The 22,605-nt window shown below is 39.3% G+C and overlaps 1 protein-coding gene across 1 annotated transcript in view; it reads right to left on the bottom strand.

Annotated features, from left to right (window-relative positions):
• The window catches only part of LOC145996358 (uncharacterized), a 188,661-nt gene that overhangs the window by 105,111 nt on the left and 60,945 nt on the right, over positions 1-22,605 (bottom strand). Inside the window, exon 2 of the mRNA XM_083132789.1 lies at positions 4,154-4,328. The gene's annotated coding sequence lies outside the window, so the exon portion shown is untranslated. The remainder of the gene's footprint in view (positions 1-4,153; positions 4,329-22,605) is intronic.

The following is a 22,605-nucleotide window of genomic DNA, read 5'->3' as shown; positions in this document are numbered from 1 at the left end:
GAGAAAATAGTCTCTCTTATAATTTATGCATAAAAATTAAATTGTAACTGATAATTTGTACCATCCCAGAGGTGGTGCAAGTTAAATACCGCCCAATATGTCTGTACAGCCATGATTATAATGCCACCTTAAGCCGGTGGCGGAGTGGTTAGCACATCGCGCTACGACGCCACAGGTCCCGGGTTCGAATAATGGCCTGGGCATGGGTGTTTGTGAGTGTCCATTCATAATATCATCACTCATCCCCATCTTCGCGATTAGCCAAAAAGTGGCAGAAAACGAAGTAAAATAAACCAAATGAAGCCACAATACCACGTTCAAAACGGCTCGTCACTCAAGTGGACACGCGAAAGACATTAACAGACAGTGCAATTATTGGAAATCATTTTCATTTTGACGAATAGCAAACAGAAGAGAACTCATATCACTACTGCACGTGGAGGCACATTAATAGGAATGACAAAAAACGAACCAAGCAGTGCACTTGACTTTCTCTCTATGCAACCAGACTTATTTTATAAGAGGTCGGGTTGCATAACCACCAGGATAATCGTTACGGGGAAATCGCGCTGCAGCATACGTTAGCGCTTCTGGCGATCAAGTCGCTAATAAGGGCGGCTATGAAATTTATGAACAATCATCCTTTTCTTTCTTAGACTTGAAAACAATGCAAAAACTGGTATCAGTCCCATTGCCTTGAGTTAGAACCAGAAAAAAAAATTCATTTCGCATTTTTCGGCGATTTTGGCTCATTTTCCAGTACATTGTACCGTCTTTATTGCACTTTTCTTCATTCTTTAGGTTAATTTTTCTTCTCCCCCCCCCGGTTGTTTGAATGCATTTGCTAGCATTATTTATGTATTTAAATTACCTGACATGGTGTTTTTAGCAAGTTCGCTATACGATCAATGGAAACGCACAATATTATTTTTGACTGAAAGTTTCGGAATGGATTAAATAATTAATTGTGGTACATTTATTTTTCCTCCTACACCTAAAATACCTTTTGTGATGCTTGCAGCTATAATCGCCTTAAGCTTTGGTTTTAGTCACAATGTACGATAAACACAGCTGTATTTTCAGATGCTGACCGACTAAAGTGTATCGTGCAAGGCCCATTCTGAAAGGAGGTGAATGACTTAAGCATGCTTTAGACGAAAGCATTTTTCTTAACATTTGTGCCATGACCAAAATGCTACCGTGTAAAGTGAGAAATGTTATGGCATTTCAGATGCCATGGCATATTTCATGGCATTCCTCAAGGATAGGATCGATCCTATTTTCGTAGCATAACCAATCAGAAGCGACCTCTAGGTCACGAGTGCAGCTGTAATGGCGGCCGCGCGAGATGTAAACAATGCATCAGTTCACATTTTTAAAAGCCGATAGCTATTCAACCGAGAGGAATAACGTTTCATATAAAACAATATTAGGTATAAAACAATGGCATCCCATGAATATATACTTTACAACATTCACTGTGCACGTATGGAAGAATATTTTAATTGTTTCAATTGTAAACACCCTGCACTCAGCATAGATGGTGTAACTCGATGTGTTTTCGTCCTGTATGTGTTATACATTGTAATCGCAAAAGCTTACCGAAATGTTCCATGAAATGCTTTCGTGTAAGCGAGCTTGAAAAGCACTAATGTAAAGAAAACTACATTAGCACTCAATTGTCCCGCCCCCTCTTGCTTCAGTAGTTTAAAACACCGAACAGCGAGTTTTGTCTAATTATTGAACTACTCTGTTGTAATTTATGAAAAAAATGAAGCTTTCATTTTGCGAGCGAAAGATATTTTAGGTCATTTTTTACATTTTTAAATAATTTTAAGGTCATTCTGTGGGTCAATTTTTAAAGATTTTTAAATGGGATCCGAACCCTACTAACAAGCCAACAATCTTCTGCAACAATGATGAACCGGTTAGTCTTAGGGACAGACAAATGTGCGATAGCGGACAGCATATTCACTTGTATAAGATTGGATTTGAACTCACAGCTGTGCTCAACTTCGGAACGGTCATGCGGGTGGTGGGGTGCAACCCTCAGCGCCATTGCTATAAGGGTGGCGGTGAAGGGGATGATATGACTTCGGTTTTTAATACTCAGTATCACATGCAACCCGTACATTCTGTTTTGTGAGTGAAATAAAGTGGGAAAAGTTGGTTCAATGGTTCTGGTGATCCAGTATCTAATAATTTTCTAAATGTTAGTAACAATTTCTGTAATTTCTCGTCTTCTGTAGACAAATTATAATTACACTGAACAGACTAAAGAGCAAACGATGAGATAGGAAGGAAATAAAGTCTGCTGAGTAACAATGTAATGTCATGAGGGCGCTCATAATGACCTGCTACATTGTTGCAAATTACGCTCTTCCTTTCGGCCATAGTTGGCGCTCGCCAAGATCTCCCACCTAAAGCATTTCCTTTAACAATTTTGCTGGCATAAAAGCTATGTAAATGCTTCCAAAAATCTTATAGCAGATAGTACTTTTACACGCAAACATTTCATGTAACTTTTCGGCTATCTTTTGTGATTACAATGTATAACATACACAGCATGAAAGGCATTTAGTGTTACACCATCTATGCTGAGTGCACGGTGTTTACATTTGAAAAAGCTAAAATATTCTTCCCTACGTGTACAGTAAACGTTGTAAAATATGTATTTAATCAGCGCCATTCTCCTCTACCTAAAACCATTTAATACGAAGCGATATTCCTCTCGGTTGAATAGTTATCGTCGTTTAAAAATGTGAAGTGATACGTTGATTACATCTCACGCGGCCGCCATTACAACTGCACTCGTGACCCAGAGGTCGCTTCTGATTGGTTACGCTACGAAAAATGCTACGGACCTAGCCTATCCTTGAGAAATGTCATGAAATATGCCATGGCATCTGAAATGTCATAACATTTCTCAATTTACACGGTAGCTTTCTGGTCATGGCATAAATGCTAAGGAAAATGCCTTCGTCTAAAGCGGGCTATTTTTTCGTGTGAGGTGCCTTAAAAGGAAAAGTGCTTGCCAAGAAGCGTCGCACTATACTGAAACTAGCACTCGACGCGACGTTGCTGCAATCCGCGAGAGCATCTTGCAAGAAACTTTTGCAAATAGGCAGCGAATATGGATGTGAATATCATGAATCACGTTCTCTATTCATTACGTACGTTGTAAATAAAATGAATGGTCTTTGAGATATTCATATTTCCAACGAAAGAATCATCCTGTAGTAGTAGTTTTTGACACAACAAACGCCAAAAATGTAAAGAAGATTTTGTTTTACTATTCTTCATCATTTCGCACCCTGATTAAGAATGAATGAATGCGTTAAATTTTTTCGGTGCGTCGGCAAGTATGAACTTTTTGCACATTTCTAGGTGTACGATAAAAACATATTAGCTAAAATCCTTCCCTTGCTGTTAAAAAAGGGCTGTAAAGAGCCCGTTGAGAAATGTTAAACGTGCAAGGTTATAAAGGGCAAACAAACACGTAAGGTAAGGCTAGTCTAAAAATTTCCTCAGCAACAGTGTAACAGGCTCGCTGTTCTAAAGAAGCTAACAACATTTGTTTAAACATCTCCCAACATGGAACATACGAGTAAACAGTTTGGAACATTGGCGGCAATTAGGGGGGGCAGTTGCCCACACTTTTTGCAACTGTTGCCCCTGCACTATGCTAAACCTTATGGACCAAGAGAAAGTAAACTGTCCTTGCCCCCCCCGGGATTTTTGAAATGTGCCCCCCTAATTTTGGAACCCAATCGGCCGCCATGGTTTGGAAGATTGAAACTTTGTCTGAGCAAAGCAAAATCGCCACATTCAATAAGAATATGCCCATAGGCGTAGGTTGGGACCTAGCTTTGAAAAGGTGGGGGAGGGGCACAGAATCGAACCTGAAGCTTGATTTGGGGGGACGGGGTCAGAATGAAAAAGTTGTCAAGCCCGTAAAAATATCATCCAGGACTATTTTGACAAATAACAGACATTTGCAAAGTCATAAAACTTACTAGCTACTTTCCTCCTCAGGTTCCAGGACGTTAACAAAAATACCACTAACTTGTAAATTTTCATAAACCCTAAAATTTGGATGGGAGCAAGTGCCTCCCTTACCTCCAATACTTAAAATAGCATTACAGACACTTACCATTCTCCATGATCCAGCATGTACCTCTGCTTCCCAAAAGTTCCTGCCAGGCTACAGCTAAACATAATGGAAGGCATATGCTACAAGCAATCTCCAATTCTTCCTTCCAGTGCGTCACATATCCAATACATGACCTTAGGTCCTATTTCGCTATTCAGTCACAGCGGGTGCACTTCTGAAATGAAACAAAACATCTTGTTACGCCATTCTGCATTTACTTCTCGCACAGTAACATTCAGATTATTTACATCTAAAGCTTACTGTAATGCCATGTACGTACTGTTAATAGTCTTGACCTTGAAAACCATCTGGAGAAGAGTCGTCTCATACCAGGAAAGTAGTTCGGCCGATGTGTTTAGGAGGGCAAATTTGGATATAGGGAACGGATTTATACGTAAATACATATTTATGTATGAAGCTGAAATCCGTTATATATCTTTGCGCTTCATGGCATGTAGACTCCAAAAATCCAGTTGTTCTTTTCCATATTTTTACATATATTCGGTTTTGGCTCATATTTGACATATTTTTGTTATTTTTACATATTTCAGAACATTTCTCAACATATTCCCGCAATAACCACATGTCACCGTGTGACCGAAAGAGATGGGTGAATTTCTTGCGAATAACTGACAAATTTTAAATACACTCCCATTACTTCTTGCGATATTGAACGCTGTTTTAGTCAATATAAATACATCTTAAGAGACAGCAGAAGGAAATTCACTTTCGAACACTTGGAACCAAATTTTGTTATTCATTGTTTTGGAAACAGAAAATTAACACACATTTTTGTGTTGTTTTACAATTAATGTCAATGTAAACGTACTGTATTTTATGTAGCTCGTGTAGTGCCTTATATTATTAAAAATGTAATTTTTTATAATTTTAAGTCCATATTTAGCACATTTTTACTACATATAAATCCGTTCCCTGCTCATTACATAATACACATATAATTTGTAATATTACGTTTTCAATAAATGGTTATAGATTTATATATGAGTGTATGCTGAGTGATTTGATTTATTTTGCTTCGCTTTTCTGCCACTTCTGACATATATCGAAGATGAGGATGAGTGATGATATGGAATTGTCAAAGGGACACCCACAAATAACGCCCATGCCCAAGCCGGGATTCTAACCCGGGATCCCTGGCTTCTACAGCACTGTGGTAACATGCACACATACATAAAAAGATGACATTGATTGTTTGAGTCATAGCCGTAAATTGGCGGGGGCAAGGGGGGGGGGCCTCCACCCCGCAAAAAAAATTCAGGCAACTAAATTAAAAAGTTAATGATACTTTTGTTAACCTCTTGGGACCTGAGTAGCGAAAGTATTGAAATGTATTTTTTATGATTGTGCAAATGTAAGCTATTCAGAAAAATAGTTCTGGACAGTATTTTTATGGGATGGAACACTTATTAATTCTGCCCCCCCCAAGTTAAGTGTCAAGTTTGATATGCCTCCAAAGCTAAGTCCCAAGTTTGATTCTGCCCTCCCCAAATTTAAGTCCCAAGTTTGATTCTGACCCCCCCCCATAATTTAAGTCCCAAGTTTGATTCAGCCCCCTTTTAAGTTCCAAGTTTGATTCTGCCCCCCACCCCAATATAAGTTCCAAGTTTGTACGGGGGAGGGGTGTCTCTCTCTCTCTCTCTTTCCTTTCTTTCTTCTCTCCTCTTTCTCTCTTTTCCTTTCGAATGGACTTTCAGATATCCTCTCTCTCTCTCTCTCTCTCTCTCTCTCTCTGGAAAGAAAAGAAAGAAAAGGGTACCCTCCCCTTTTTGAAAATAGAGAGAGAGAGAGAGAGAGAGAGAGAGAGAGAGAGAGGTGTGGGCGATTCTGCCCCCACAATTTGAGTTCCAAGTTTCATTCTGCCCCCCCCCCAATTTAAGTCCCAAGTTTGATTCTGCCCCCCCCCCCCCAAAGTTAAAGCCCCAAGTTAAGTTCCAAGTTGGATTCTGCCCCCCCCCCAAAGTTAAGTCCCAAAATCGATTTTTGTCCCACCCCGCAAAGTTAGATCCCAAGTTACGCCCATGGTTTTGAGTAATTGAATTAAGTTATTTTACGTCACTTTTCTGCCATTTTTGGCTAATCGCGACGTTGAGGATGAGTAATATGATGACATTGATGAAGGGACAAAGAACACCCACGGCCAGGCCGGAATTCGCCAGGCCACTGGCAAAGTAGCGCGCTGCGCTAACTACTCCGGCACAGAGGTCGGCGTCCTCTATTTTGGCTTGAGCGTCATCAAGTGTCCGTCCTTGCTATGTCCAACTCTTGCAGTTTCATTCTATTTTTTTCTATTTTTGCTTCGATGCAGATTCGAACCTGGGTCATTCGGATTATTGAACCACTCACGGATATTTGCGAGAACCAGCACGCCATATGGAAAACAAAAGGAGGCGGCATCCGCAAGGGGGCAGAGGAGAACACGCCCCCCGGAAATTGAAAGTCACGCAATTTCTTTCATGCTCTATGCATGCAACTTCATTTCAATGACAACACATTCCATTATTTATTACAAGGGACTGATAATTGACCGAAACATGCTCGTGGAAAGAACTCCAGATTTCGAATTCAGAGAGTGTAGGATGGGAGGTATGGGCAGAGTGCGAATTACGGGGAGGATCCCGCCCCCCTCAAAATAGCTTTATCCCTGGCAAAATAAAAGTACTCTTATCCCTGCCAGGGATGTTCTTATACCCCCTCAAAGAAAATAGAATTGAAAGCATAGCAGGGTGCGAAATCACTGCAGATTGGCTGGGGTGAGGAGGCGCAGACACACACACACATAAAAAATATACAAGGTGTACAACTTTGCTTCCGCCGTTTTCCGACAGGTGGCAACAACAGGAAGTAACGGTCGAAAGAAGCAGATCGCAGACGTCACGCAGTTAGCTTGGACCTCTGTCAAGATAACCCCATTCAAACATTAGTCGAGTGGTGTGTGCATCGTGAAGTTGTTCGCGATTGAAAATGTCAGTGTACGAGCCAAATTCTCGCCATTTGCGGGAGGTTCTACTTTTTTGTTTCAATATTAAGAAAACTGCGGCTGAGGCTCATCGAATGCTCTCCACTACGTATGGTGAGGACGCTATAAGTGAGAGAACCTGTCGTGAGTGGTTTCAACGCTTCAAGAACGGTGACTTTAACGTCGAAGACCGGCATAGTGGTGGAAGACAGAAAGTTTTCGAAGATGCAGAATTGGAGACATTGCTGAGTGAAGACTCGCGTCAAACTCAAGAAGAATTGGCACGATCATTGGGAGTGACACAGCAAGCCATTTCAAAACGTCTGAAAGCCATGGGTATGATTCAGCATGACAACGCACGACCCCACGTTGCCAAAGTGATGAAAACGTCCTTGGAAACATTAAGATGGGACGTCCTACCCCACCCGCCTTATTCTCCAGACATCGCTCCCTCTGATTATCACCTGTTTAGATCAATGGCTCATGAACTGGCTGACCAACACTTCCGATCTTATGAAGAAGTCAAAAAGTAGATCGATTCGTGGATCGCCTCCAAAGATGAACAATTTTTTAGACGCGGCATTCGTACGCTACCCGAAAGATGGGAGAAAGTAATGGACAATACTTTGAATAATGCCTGGGTAAGCAATGTTTTTCATTACAGCGTCATATTTTGGGGGGAAAACGGCGGAAGCAAAGTTGTACACCTTGTATATAAAATATAATGTCATTAAATATATGTCAATTATTAAATAATTAAATTCCATTATAAAATATACAATGAATTATATCACCTTCATTCAAAATTCGATTGCATATTGAAGATTCTAATATCCTAGTAATGGCACGAACAATTATTTGCGTCACTGGGGAGAGGGGCAAAAAGACACATTAAGAAAATAATAGTTTCCTATATAAAATTCACATCTAGATGTTTTTAGGTGTTTTATTTATATACTTTGTGTAGCTGAGAAAGGCGATGAGAAATGTAAAATATATTAGACTTCAAAACTAATTGTTTGTATTTTTGTTGTTTGAACAAAAACATTCCTCCAGAAAAAGTTTGGTGGGGGGGGGGAATTCTAAGACAAGATCATTTGCGGGGGGAATTCCCCCTGTCCCCCAGGGATTTCGCACCCTGAAGCATAGACTGTAGTAGCATACCATTTCTCCAACTTGTTAAGACTGATTGAGAACTTAGAAAGAGAAATTTTGTCAAATTTCCGATGTTACTAGTTTGATGGTTCCTTTTTGTTGACGTGTTTGAGTTTTCTTAGATGCAAATATATTAAGCGTTTGTAAATTACATGTAAGTGTTGTCATAAGGTTAAATGACCATAGGGTACAACCAGTGGCGGCGAGGGGGGCAGTTGCCCCCACTTTTCGCCACTTTTGCCCTCGCACTATGCTAAACCTTTATACAAAGGAAAATATACTGTCTTTGCCCCCCTAGATTTGGCACCTTCCCCCCCCCCCCGGTTTTGGAACCCAATCGCCGTCACTGGTTACAACCAGAACTAATATTCTAAGGTATTTACAAGCCAATAGTTTAGTTTACCGACTGGTAACATATACAAATTTGCACACCCAAGAAACCTAACTCAGAAAATCACAAATGCGTTTCCCAAAGCAAAAATCTTCATTCGCACAGTGGGTGTGGGCGTTCCTTGCAGCCAAGGAGACTGAAGACGATATCAGAACATAGAGGAAACAAATCTCTTAGAATATAGTGTGGAAAAACTGAACAGAAGCGCATAAACGTTATCAAACTGAAAACAAAAGACAATGTAGCAGCCTTTCATATCCCTGGCCCACAATCTAGTGACGACTTCAGGCATTGGAAGTCCAATACTTGGCGCTAGCATTCTGCAAGCACTCATGGCAGACAGTCTCCTCATGCTTCACAATCAGACAGTTGTTAAATAGTGTTGTTCTCCTATCTCCATTAGGAATTTACGAGGGTGAGGAAAATTAAAAACAATTCACAATCGAGAGTGAATATTACTATTTGGCATAAAAAGGTACTCCTCCCCCCTTTGGTTTAGCATCGTCCTCAACATTAAAAAAAGACCAGCTTCCGAGTCTTGTACATGAAGAATACAGGTATGCGTATGACATACAAAATAAAGAAAAATCCACCCACGGCAAAATTGTTTACTAAACCTTAGGTATGTACACATTAAATTCTTCCCATACCTTCGAATATGCAATAGTCTATAGGAGACAATGCTAGTTTAACAACTGCGAGGTACAGGACAGGAAAGTCAAGGACAGTACGTAGGAAGGAGCTCTGAGAATTCCCACCTCACCTGCCTGCTGAAAAACACCTCTTCCCATCGCACCAAAACACCAGCGAGGGAAGGAAAGCTCGCTCCAAGCTCTGTGGCAAACGGGAAAGCAAGCCGAGTCACGTGACCGTGACGTAGTTGAGGGATTGCCAAGTTGCGCTCGGCAGCAGTGTTGCCACGCGAAGGGAAATTTCCCTTTCGAAGGGTATTTCGGACCAACTTTTAAACCAAATTCGATGAAAAAAATAAACTTTCAAAGAAATTTGAAGACATCAGATTACTACAGATTATATTGGATTTCCATATTCATAATGTATTGTTGTTTCTTATTTCTACTCCATGACGTATCATGCCAGGCCTACATTTGGATTTTACGGACCCTTTGGCCGAGTGGTTAGCACATCGCCAAGGGTCCCGGGTTCGAATCCCGCTCGAGCTTGGTTGTTTGTGAATGTCCATCCATCCATGTCATCACTCATCCTCATCTTCGCAAATCAGCCAAGAGACACAAAACGCTAAGTAAAATAAACTAAATCAATTAATCAATCAATCAATCTACACCTTCGGTTAATATCAACGATATGGGTGAATGATGAACTTATGGAATTGGCAATGGAACCAAGACTCACACCATCCAATTAATTTTTAAAGGTGTTTCATGCATGAAACGACATATGAAAATAGTACTACTAATTATTACTATTATTATTATTAGGGCTCGCAAGTTGACCTAAAAAATTTCAAAAATTATCTACAGAATGACCTTTTAAAATCACCTAAAAATAATTTTCGTTCTTAAAATTAATGATTCGATAGAACCAGTTGTCTGGCGGTTTAAACTGCTTAAGCAAAGGAAAAAAGCAATTAAATGACAATGTAGTTTTGTTTATTATTATTTCAAGGTTGCATAAATAACACCGCAAGGTTTCTCTGTATATGTCATTCACCTCCATGGTACAGTGCAGTCGGCCAGCATGTGTTTCGAGTACATCAGATTATGCATCTTTTTTTTTTTAAAAAAAAAAAAATATTGTGACTAATTTTACATCAAAAACCACAGATTAAAAGTCATAATACTACCAGCAAGGGAACCTCAAAGTAGGCTTTACCCACCCAATGTATTTTAGGTTTGTTAAGAGGGAAAATATATTTACCACAATTAATTATTTAATCCCTTGCCAAAAAACTTCAGTTATAAATAGCATTGTGCTTTTCCATTGACATATTTCAATTAATGGCGAACTGATATCGGGTTTAGCATTGTTTTCAAGGCTCAGAAAAAAAATATTACTTTCATCAACTTCCGAACCCAAATTATTATTACAGGATCTCTTATATGAAGGAGAAAAATAGGGGAGAAAGGGAAATTTTGCCCTTCCAGAGGGAAATTACGATCTCACATAGTGGCAACACTGCTCAGCAGCCGTCCGATACGGAGACAAAAGTGGAAAAAAAAAACCGAATGCCCAGTGAATGGAACATTGGAAGATATTCTCGAGGCTCGAGAACGTACACAACATACTCAGTGCTATCGTAGAAATATGTCGCATACCGAACTCCAGTGAATTTATCTGTGCGTGCATTTTTCTTCCAGTCTCTGGTTATTTGATTCGCATGCATTCCCTCCACGGAGTTAGTCACGTAGGCACATACTTGGACGATATTTGAGGAGGTGGGGAGTTGAATTGGTGCTTAGGATATTGAAACCAACAATGGATTAATGTTGTTCGCTGTGAACCATGTTGTGTCTATCGAAGATAAGAGTGAACCACAGCTATTGTTGATCAAAGCACTGAACTTATGCCAACCTCATTGTGAAAAAGATTAAACAATTACGCAGCAAAACAACATTTTTGTCCAGTAACATAATCGTTACAGCTTTTGATTCCTTGTTGTCGCTTCTCTACTTTTTAAAATTCTTAAGCTCGATGAAATTGAGTCCTCTTTTACCCTTGAATGTTCTACATTTTAGTCCGGGAAGAACTTGAAACAAAATCACAAATATTCTACATTTTGTACATCACAGTTTACACGAAGAGAAACAAAATTCGATTGGATTTTGATTGATTGAAATGGTTTATTTTAATTATAATTTCTGCAACTTTTGGCTAATCGTGAGGATCAGTGATATGATGGACACCATGGACATCTCCAGGATTTTTTCCAGGGGGGGCAAAGGTGGCATATTTTCCCCCATAACAGTGATGCCCCTTAAAAAAAAAAACACTGCTTTAGTCTGGAATTATCATGTTCCTTCAACGCCCTTGTACTAACATAAATTACTGTGACTGAAATGAAATTGTGTGAAATATATAAATTTTAGGTGGACATTCATTTTCCAGGGGATGATGAATACTCATGCCGGGATTCGAACCCGGGACCTCAGGCGTTGTGGAGCGGCCGCGGCGCGCAGGATTCTTTTCTCGGCGGGGCAGGATCATTGAAACTTTTTAAAATTATTATTATTATTGCTATGCTTTTATTGTTGCTATTATTTTTTTATTACTACTTGTTTTTAAAAATTACGTTCAATTGTAATTTCCCTATTCTGTACATCTACAGTAAAACTTCGTTAATCCGGACCCCGATAAGCCGGACTTCGCTTAATCTGGACCAAAAGGAAAAATAAAAGCAGAATGCAAGGTTTGAAATGTGGCCAGAAGTCAACAAGAAAACTTCCCAAAGAAAAGGCAGTCAACCACTGATGAAATTCTGTTTCCCGCAGACTTTGTACTGTACTGTATAGTGTATTTAGGCCTATGCCCTTTAAATACACCGTAATAAACGTGTTTTGTTGTTATAAACTTAGTTTAATGCACTTTCTACTGTTCTTTTAGGTTATTTCAGTTAAACAGGTCAACTTATGCCCCCCATTAGTCCGGATTAACGAGGTTTTACTGTATATACAATTTGCATAACTGTATACCGACAAAAAGCTGTTTTTTATATAGTTACATAATCAGTGTAAAATAGACTGTAAGCATAAAACCTTACTTCAAATAATAATAATAATAATAATAGGTTCTGTAACTTACGGCCTGCACGTCACTGAAAACATTTGCTTTGGTTACAAAATATTGCTACAATTTCACCATTCGAATTGCATTAACTCTTTCCAGAAATCTCAGGGGGGCAAGCGCCACCCTGGCCCTTTCCCTGCGGACGCCCTAGATGCTAACCACTCCACCACTGAGCGTTAGTGGAATACTCAACGGATCTGGATAGACGGCATGAAAGTTACAGAAGTGTAATTAGGAATTTAGGGCAAGGCATTAATGTTTGTTTGGCTACATCAATATCTCGAGTTCATCATTTATGAAATATAACAATAAGAATATTCACACTAGGGAAGCACTAGGAGATAAGTAAAGAGAGAGAAAAGGAAAAACAATTAAATAAATCCAGTACAGGGGACGAAAACTGAAAACATACCGAGCAAATTGATTTTTCCTTTGTCCAAAGAAGTGGAGAGGGGTTCGTACCCCCCCCTTTAACCTCCCTACGTACACCCACAAATGCACCAACAACATACGATACCTTGGTATTCCCATTTATGCATACATTCGACGATATGGACTGCACCGAAATGGCTGGCATGTTATGAAACGTGGGTTGCCTAAGTTAAAGGATATGATAACACTGTTAAGCCTTGTTTCCATGTTAATAAAACATTACAATGCTGACCAAGTATAAAAATATACATAAAAACGTAACGTAACAGTGTCTTCTTCAGACGAAACTTCAAAACAAAACCGAGCCCCAGTTATTAACGTTGTAGTGCTTGAAATCAACAGGTTGAGTTAGTTCACTACCAGTTTTCCTGTGAGTATAACGCGAATGTACAGTTGAAAATTAAATACCAGCCAATGTTCAATACAGTCGCAACGTGATACATGCAAGCAGCGGCACGGGGACTTCTTGAACTGTAGAAACCATACCACCTTGATTCCTTCACCAAAAATGTCCTACAGTAAGAGTTTCATTTCACAATTGCACTGCAGAAGACTAATATTGTTCCCAGGCTTGAATAAAAAAGATGGTCTGGTGTGGGTCTCGTCGGAGTCATGGTCTCCGCTCCTCACTGGTGCCATCTGATGGTAATAACGGAAAGCTTCAAGTTGAGTTGAAGCCTTGTGTGAAGCCGAGGGGGAAAAAAAACTTTCCATATCAGGCGGACGTCTTCAGTCCTTCATTTGCACTGATGTGGCTTTCGGCCAAATGGGAAACCCAGAGCTACCGTTAATACCAAAAACGGGATCCGATTGCATTATAGTATAATTGGTTTAACATATTTTTACTTAAGTTATACACAGGGTGTCTACCAAAATAACAAATTCATAATTTCTTATTCATACGTCACTAGTTAGAAAAGGTGTATAAGGGTTTCTACCAGTCATGAAAGTCAAGAAAAGTAACATAGATGGTTCTCTGGTACAGTGGGATGATTGAGCACTACAGAGCAAATTGTCCATTCGCCAAAGGGGCAGAAAAGTGAAGTAAAATAAACTAAAACAATCAAGAAGAAATTAAGAAGATAAATATTTATTTACTGAATGTGTATTTTTGCTGAGGTTGTCAACCTCTTTTTTTTTTTCAATTCTTGAAGCTCTGGTAAGATAAGATGGACAATCACAAATATATAGGATTGATTGATTGATTTGATTTGGTGTCCTAAGTCCACTTCATGCACAGTAAGGCTAATCGGGACTGGACCTACAGCTTAAAGTTGGATCCGAACCACTATGTGCCTCCACCGGGTGTCGAACCCGGAACCCCTTGATTAAAAGACGATGACGCTACCACTGCGCCATCAGGGAGGCCCACAAATATATAGGACCAACACGAGCCTCACATAAGATTATATCGTCTGCGAATCCAGTCACCAGAGCCTCACTAGTCTGCCTTTTTCTCTTTTCTTTTGTTTATTATTCAAAATATACAATACAATAATAATAATAATAATAATAATAATAATAATTACAATAATAAACATGGTAATACAATATTTTAGTGAGATTTTACACATTTGAATTTGTTAACTCATTCTGGGAGCCAGAACGTTGATTAATTGTATTAATACCGTGCGTCCATTTCGATCTACAGCCGAGAGATCGGGAGAAGAGTGGCGGGCGGCACTGACGGAGATGCCGACATTTGCGGCCTGAAATGCCCGCTTATTTTTATGGACATATGCAGACATTTATATAAATATTGCAAAACGAGCACTAACCTGTGTTATAAGAGTATGGTTTTAATTTTAGTAGCTTAGTGACTGTATGTGCCGATGATTTTGACACGCCCACCTCTTGTGAAACACAGCGTAGAGGTTTGTTTGGAGAACATTCTAACGCTGCACCAATATCATCGAGTTTTGCTTCGGTTAGAATCCGTCGTTTTTGCTTAGGTGTTTTAAAATTTAACGATACAGTTTCTCGTAATTTAAGGACAAGATGTCTAACCGTATCTCTGTGTGGAGTTGAAACGCATGGGAATTTCTGTACAAATTACCTACACACGTCTCGACACGAGTTTGTTTTCACGTAGGTACGTGTCATACATAAAAAAATCTTTGTTCTAACGTGAATCTTGCGGCTGGCATTCCAATCGTCTCACTGACACGTCACACATACACACTACAATAACACAAACAAGTAACTGCAAGTAACCAAGAATAACACTCTTGCGCACAGTACGAAATTAACACGCTCTTGGTTTACATTGCTCGCCACTATATTTACAACTCTGTCTTCATCTAGTCGCGAAGGAACAAAAAACTCGAGCTCGGAGATTTCGGATTGCAAGGAAGCTCACGAACACTATTGACTTTTAACGGTTTCTTCTACAGCGCAATCTTGATACAGTGTTGCACATTCAAAACCTCCAAACGATCCCCATCGGCACAAAACTCTTTCAAGGATATAAACTTAAGCAGGACGTTACTGGTCAAAACTATGATTAAAATGTTTTATTATCTGTGGCTCTTAACATCGTTTCTAAAGCGTATTTATTTGTGCATATAAGAGCAGAACTTGGATGAATTACAGAAGAACTTTTGTGTTATAACACAGGTTAGTGATCGTTTTGCAATATTTATATAAATGTCTGCATATGTCTATAAAAATAAGCGGGCATTACAGGCCGCAAATGTCGGCATCTCCGTCAGCGCCGCCCGCCACGCTTCTCCCGATCTCTCGGCTGCAGATCGAAATGAACGCACGGTATAAGAATATGATTAATAGAGTCCTTGGAAACATATAGGATGCAAGAGAAGAATTAATGAAAATAGTCATGAACAATTTGCCGATCCGTACTTGTGCATCCCACTGTACACTCAAGGACACTTCTGAGTTGTAATAAACCCATTGACTTTGAATTAAGACTTTCTTTCTTAATATTTTACTTCAGTGTTTGTTAAACAAAGTTAAGAATAATGGAATGAGCATACATTTAGCAGAAGATGCAGTTCTTGACCTCTTTATTTGTAAGGTAAGGTAAGTTGTTTTGATTTGATTAATTTGACTTAGTTTTTTTCTGTCACTTTTAGCCAATCATCGTTGAGTCGAACATGGATCTTTGGATATTTTATTTAGCGTCGCACTTATGCTACTTCTGACTAATCGCGACGATGAGAATGACTAATTAGATTCGATTGTCGAAAGGACACTCACAAAGAACACACATGCCCAGACTGGGATTCGAACCCGGGAACTTCGGAGGCGAAACCGAAAATCCAGTCAGCTTGGATATTTGAATACAAAGCAATAGAAATTGCATTGTGCATGCATGATGCTGGTTTCCGTGGTCAGCGTAGAGCGCTTGGAAGCCAGAGGTCCCAGTTTCGAATCCCGGTTAAGGCACGAGTGCATCACCGTGTCGTCTCTTCACCATATTATCGGCCCAGAAATCATCACCATCCTCGCCATTAATCCAAGAGGTGGGAGAAAGGTATATTTCTTGATTGATTGATGCGGTTTACTTCGCTTTTATGCTGCTTTTTGGCTAATTGCAAAGATGAGGATCAGTGCATATGATGGACACCTACAAAGAATATGCATTCCAGAATCCGAACCCGGGACCCTGGTGTCTGAGCACGCTGTGATAACCACTCCGCCGGCTGAAAAGGTGAAAGTAGAATGATAACTTGGCGTCACTTTTCTTCTTTCATGTTAATTGCGGCGATGGCAATGGTGAATTGCAGATAGAATACTAAGGGTTAAGTAGTACAGTCAACGGCAAAGATAATGGTAGGCAAATTGTACACCTTTATTTTCATTATTTTTTATTCTACATTCTGTGCTGGTTCGAAGCAGGCATTGTTCTCTGCTTATCATGTCATTATTTCAATTAATTGTCATTACATTGTGTAATACAGACCGAATGACAATGGTGGTGGACAATTCGCCTACTGTTTCTTTCGCCGTTGGGTGTACATACTATTACAAGCACCTGCACTAACTAACTAACTAACTCTCTAGCCTTCTTAAACCCGAAGGTTCATGGCTGCAGCAACACAGGCCTTCCATCTGTTCCTATCTTGAGCAAGTTCTATATACTCTTTTCCATCCCTACCGATTTCCTTTAGGTCCATCTCAACGTTGTCCCTCCATCTTCGTCTTGGCCTTCCTACAGGTCTCTTACCATCTGGTTTCCCAACAAGAATCCTGTAAACTCCTCTTTCCTCTCCCATTCGTGCCACATGTCCTGCCCACCTAAGTCTTCTTGATTTAATTATTCTAATAATATCTGGACATGAGTACAAATTATGTAGTTCTAAATTATGTAACCTTCTCCACTCACCTGTCTCCTCATCCCTTTTAGGTCCAAAGATTTTCCTAAGGATCTTATTTTCAAATACTCTCAATTTATGTTCCTCTTTCAATGTAAGGGACCAAGTTTCACACCCATATAATACTACAGGCAAAATTACTGTTTTGTATATTTTAACTTTTAGTTTCTTAGATATTAAACGAGAAGACAAAAGTTTATGAAGAGAGAAGTAACATGCATTTCCTGAATTAAGCCTACTTTTTATTTCCTCTTTAATATAATTTTCATTTGTTAATATTACTCCTAAGTATTTGAATTTGGAAACTGGTTCAAACGAGTTGTTATCAATAATTAGATTTTGATTATTACCTAACACTTGGTTTCGGCCTGTAAGCATATATTTAGTTTTCTCTTTGTTAACTTCCAAACCTATCTCTTTAGCAGTTTTGAAAAATATTTTAGCATTATTCTTAATTGTATTCACATCATCCCCCAGTAAGTCTACATCATCTGCATATGCTAACAACTGAGTCACACCATTTAATTTTAGTCCTTCTTTAGTTTCTTTTACCTTCCTTACAGCATATTCTAAGGCAAAATTAAAGAGCAATGGAGATAATGCATCTCCTTGTTTTAACCCATCATGAATTGTAAATTTGTCAGACATATTATTACCCACACGAATTTTACTTTCTGTTTCACTGGTGCATATTTTTATCATACTAACAAGCTTCTTAGGTATTCCAAACTCTACTAATATATTATATAATTTATCTCTTTTGACCGAATCATATGCTTTTTTGAAATCAATGAATCTGCACTACTAGATTAAAACACATGCAATTGTACCAAGTATGCTGATATAAGGCTAGCTACCAAGGTAACAAATCGTTACAAGGAATGCGAGAAAATGGTCAGATATTAAGGTGGGAGAAGTTAATATTTGGATGAACCTTTTAAGCAAGAGTCGCTTACGTGCTCGCCCAATGATGCAGTCCATTCATCCACAGACACGGACCCCCTCTCCCCGCCATAGAAGCGATCGATGCGGGGAAAGGCGGCGTGACAACCGACAACAGACCTATGGCAACGCTACTCCAAATATCGCCGGCGTTGTGTGTGCGCGTTGATAGGAGCGGGAAGGTGAGTCTCCGAAGACGAAAAGCATCTCCTGAATCCGTGTAAAAATACAATCGAACCGAACGGGTGTTTGCAACATATTTTTTTCCAGTTTACTTTATGTGCGAAAAGGCTAACTGATTAGGGGTGGCCAAATCCGGGTTTTCTGGCCATCACTAAACTGGACCAGGAGTCGGCCCCCAAGCTAGAATAAGATCCGGGTGGTATTGTTTTGTTCGAGTTTTTCTTGTAAGCCCACTTTATTTGATTGGTTTGCTTTATTTAACGTCGCTTTTCTGCCACTTTTGGCTAATCGCGAAGAGGAGGATGAGTATTGACGTGATGAAATTGATGAAGGTACGCTCACAAAGAATACCCATGTCCCAAGACTGGATTAGAACCCACGCCTCTCCGATGACGCAGTGGTAGCGTCATCGCCTTGTAAACAAGGGGTCATGGGTTCGATACTCAGCGGAGGCATATAGTGGTTCGGATCCCACTTTAAACTCTAGGTCCAGTCCCAATTAGCCTTACTGTGCATAAAACACCAACTCAATCCAATCCAATGGATTAGAACCCGGGACGCTTTAGCACACTGTGCTAACCACTCAGCCACGTAAGTCAGTAAATCAACTTTATGCACACAATGATAATCGGGACTGGGCCTACAATTTAAGTTGGGATCCGAACCACTATGTGCCTCTACCGGGTAACGAACTCTGGACCCCTTGACTACAAACCGACGATTTCATCGGACAGGCCGAAAAGTGGTATTTAAAACACTCGTCTTTTCATAAGCTTCAGGGTAGAAGTGATTAACTATACAAATTTTCCGTAATGTCTGGAGTAGCGACGCGCAGAGACGAAAGCTTGTGGGCGGGGCCAGACTAGGTGGGGAAGGGTGCGACTGACTAGTCGAATCGCCCCTCCCGCGCGATATCTCCCCTCCGCGCGTTTATTGCACGAGGCACACACCCGCAACGTGCGCCCAGGACGGGTTCGCGTTCTCTTTCTCCAGACATTCCGGAAAAAGAGTATACGTGTAGTAGTACAGTGGAATCTTGATAACTCGAACTTCAGGGGGAAAAGAAAAAAATCGAGGTATCAAGGATTTCGACTTAGCAAGGTTCGAGTTATTGAGGGCCAAAATCGCCGACTTCGAGTTATAGAGGTCTAAAGTTTACTGACCCTTCTGAACGTCGGCACTAGATCGAGTCCCGACACGAATGTTGATCGCCTGACATTGTACGTACGCACCCTACACTTCGACTTATTGAAGTCCGTGCGACTAAAACTTCGAGTTATAGAGGTGATTAGAATTTAACTTCGACTCATAGAGGTTTCTCATACTCTACCTTCGAGTTATTTAGCTCAAACGGAATCCATAATTGTCTTATCAAGGTTTTATTCGAGTTGTTGAGGTAAAATTAGTATCGAGTGTTATGGACAATTCAATGGCATTACAAAAAAATCGACTTATCAAGGAATTCGAGAAGTTGAGGTTCGAGTTATCAAGGTTGCACTGTATTTTTATTTTACGGCGCTACTCTACCTCTTTATCTAAATGATTAATAATGATTGAAAAATACTCGCATGTTTTATTTACATTTTAATGCATGTAACATGGGGAAAGGGGTTAAAGCGGGAAAGGGGTTAAAGCGGTGTGATTACCCCCATTTCTATTATTTCGTGTTGCTTTCGTACCACTCGACGATGAAGATGAATAATGAACTGACGAAACAAACATACTTCCATGCGTCATCCAAGATAATCGCGTAGATACGGAGGTCGACCTCGTCAGTAGACTTCCTATGAAAATTAGATTGTCTTCGTTTCAAATGAGTAATAAAGCAAGAAACATTGTTGTTCTGTCAGTTGATAAGTTAGTTGGAAAAATTTAGTGTAAAATGCAATAACAAGGTTAGAGCAACTTTTTCTACCCAACGTAAACTTTACGACAAAAAAATTACCTCTACTTTCACCATTTTTTTTAACGCAGTGTGTAAAAGCTGATAACAATATGGAATAACTAGGTATGAAATGTTAACAAATAAAGAGTAACAATAGTGCTGGATAACTCGTTTACGGACAAGGACGTATTTAGGGGGGTCCAAGGGGTCCGTGAACCCCCGAAAGATTTATCAAGTTGTCCACTAAAATTAAATAATGAAAAATATATTCGTTTAGCCTTTGTTGTATAATTTCCATACTGGAATACAATGATTATATTGGGATCATATGGCTTTGAAGGACACGAAGGACGTATTTGGGGGGGGGGGGAAGGTCCAAGAGCCCGGGCCCCCTGAAAGACTTACCAAGTACTAAAATTTAGCAATGAAAATATTAACATTTGTTGGGATCATACTGCTTTGAATGACATTACAAAGAAGATTTAAGTACACTACTACTCAAAATAATATGCAAAATATTTTAATCAGAAACTTACTTTTCTCCAACTACATGTAACATCATTTTTGATATTCGATAAATATTCAATTATTTATCTATTTGACATTAATTTCATTGCCAGGGCACTTGCTTTTATGTAAATTATTCCGATCTTAACTACAGGTAAGCTATTAATGAAGATGCGCTGTTATATCTCTATTCTTATAGTCTTTTTAGCTAATCGTGTAATAGTATAATTTATGTATTGTAATTATTATTAATTTGAATTAATATTTTAATTTATACATTATTATTATTACTATTCTAGATACGTGCCCGTTTACGGAGTAAAAAGTCTGTAATTAGCATGCGTTAATGGAACATTATCCAATGTCTAGAGCTTTCAACAATACTTATTCTAACACTGTTATTTTTAACTACACTATACTATTGGGGGCGCCGTGAAGTCATTGGTTAAAGCAGCGGATTTGTAGTAGTCACGGGTCTGTCGTAGGTCTGTCGAAAATCTATAGACACTAGTTTCATCAGTGATAATTAGGGAAAGGAACTTCAGGTAAATAAATGTTTTTTCTGCGATAAGATAGAGACCCTCATTTTTGCCAAAATTCTGATCATAGCCTTATATGTCAACACAGCAAATTTTATTTTACATAAAAACACATATTTTCCAGTTTTCCGTATGTAAATACATATTTTGCGAATTTTCATTTTAAATGCATAAAATCGCTCATTGACTTCATCTACCTCGAAATCCTCGAAGGAAAAATGTTTATTCTCCGCACCTCTTTCATATCGAGAGTGTTAGGTTTGTTTTGTCTTTAAGCACCCTCGCTGGCAGACTTCTGGCACCTCGCCTACGATCCTATTGGGAGAAAATAGCTGTAAGTAGCTGGGGCTGGCTACACGTAACGATAGCAAGGCTTTTTAATGAAGCAATGCAGCTATTGTGGCCGGAAGGCATAAAATTTGACAATGTTCTTCTCTTGACAGATGCTGCAGCTTACATGCAGTAGGCCTTGCTGTTAGCTACCCCAAAATGGTGCACGTTGCATGTGTGGCTCATGCGTTGCATAGAATATGTGAAAAGATAAGAGCTCTTTATCCCAATGTCGATGAACTGGTTTCAAATGGGAAGAAAGTTTTTATCAAGTCGCCTAGAAGAATAGACATTTTTAAACAAAAATGTCCTGAAGTTCCCCTTCTCCCTACACCTGTAGTTACGCGATGGGGCACTTGGTTGGATGCAGATGTTATGCCCAGAACTTTGAAAAAATTGTATCTGTTGTAAATAATCTCGACAAAGAAGAATTCTGCAAGAACTGTTGATGGAGCCCTCCTTAAAAGTCGAATTGGCATACATCTCAAGAAACCTGTCCTTTCTCTCCAATTCCATACGAAAGCTTGAATCGTCCGCGTATAGTAGAAACGAAACTGAAAGAATTCACTGGATCTAACGCACGAGTGCAAATGTCTAAATGTACAGAATTTTTTGGGAAAAAACAAGGTTTTCAAACTTTGTGCCAAATTGCACGTGTTTTGGAAAGTGAAGTAGAGGAAGAGGAAGCTTTGGAAAACTTCAGCGTTAGTGACATTTCGTGCTTCAAATATGCAAGAATTGTTTCTTGTGACGTAGAACGATCTTTCTCACAATATAAGATGCTATTTAGAGATAATCGTGACAGATTTACAATGGAGAATTTGGAAACAAACTATGGCGATCCACTGCAACTCTTCCAAAAAATAGCTCACTAAGAGGTAATCATTTAGAAACTGATTTCAGGTGTTTAAAATGCATGTTATAGTTTGTTTTTGTTACCAAATGTTTTTATTTTTGTCACATATTTTCCTGTTTTTATCACATATTTTCAACATTTATGACACATAAAAAATAA

Source organism: Lepisma saccharinum, chromosome 12 (genome assembly GCF_977018435.1).
Source record: "Lepisma saccharinum chromosome 12, izLepSacc3.1, whole genome shotgun sequence".
Taxonomy (NCBI): Eukaryota; Metazoa; Arthropoda; class Insecta; order Zygentoma; family Lepismatidae; genus Lepisma; species Lepisma saccharinum.
Note: the sequence above shows the minus strand (reverse complement) of the source record. Positions and strands in the feature narration are given on the sequence as shown.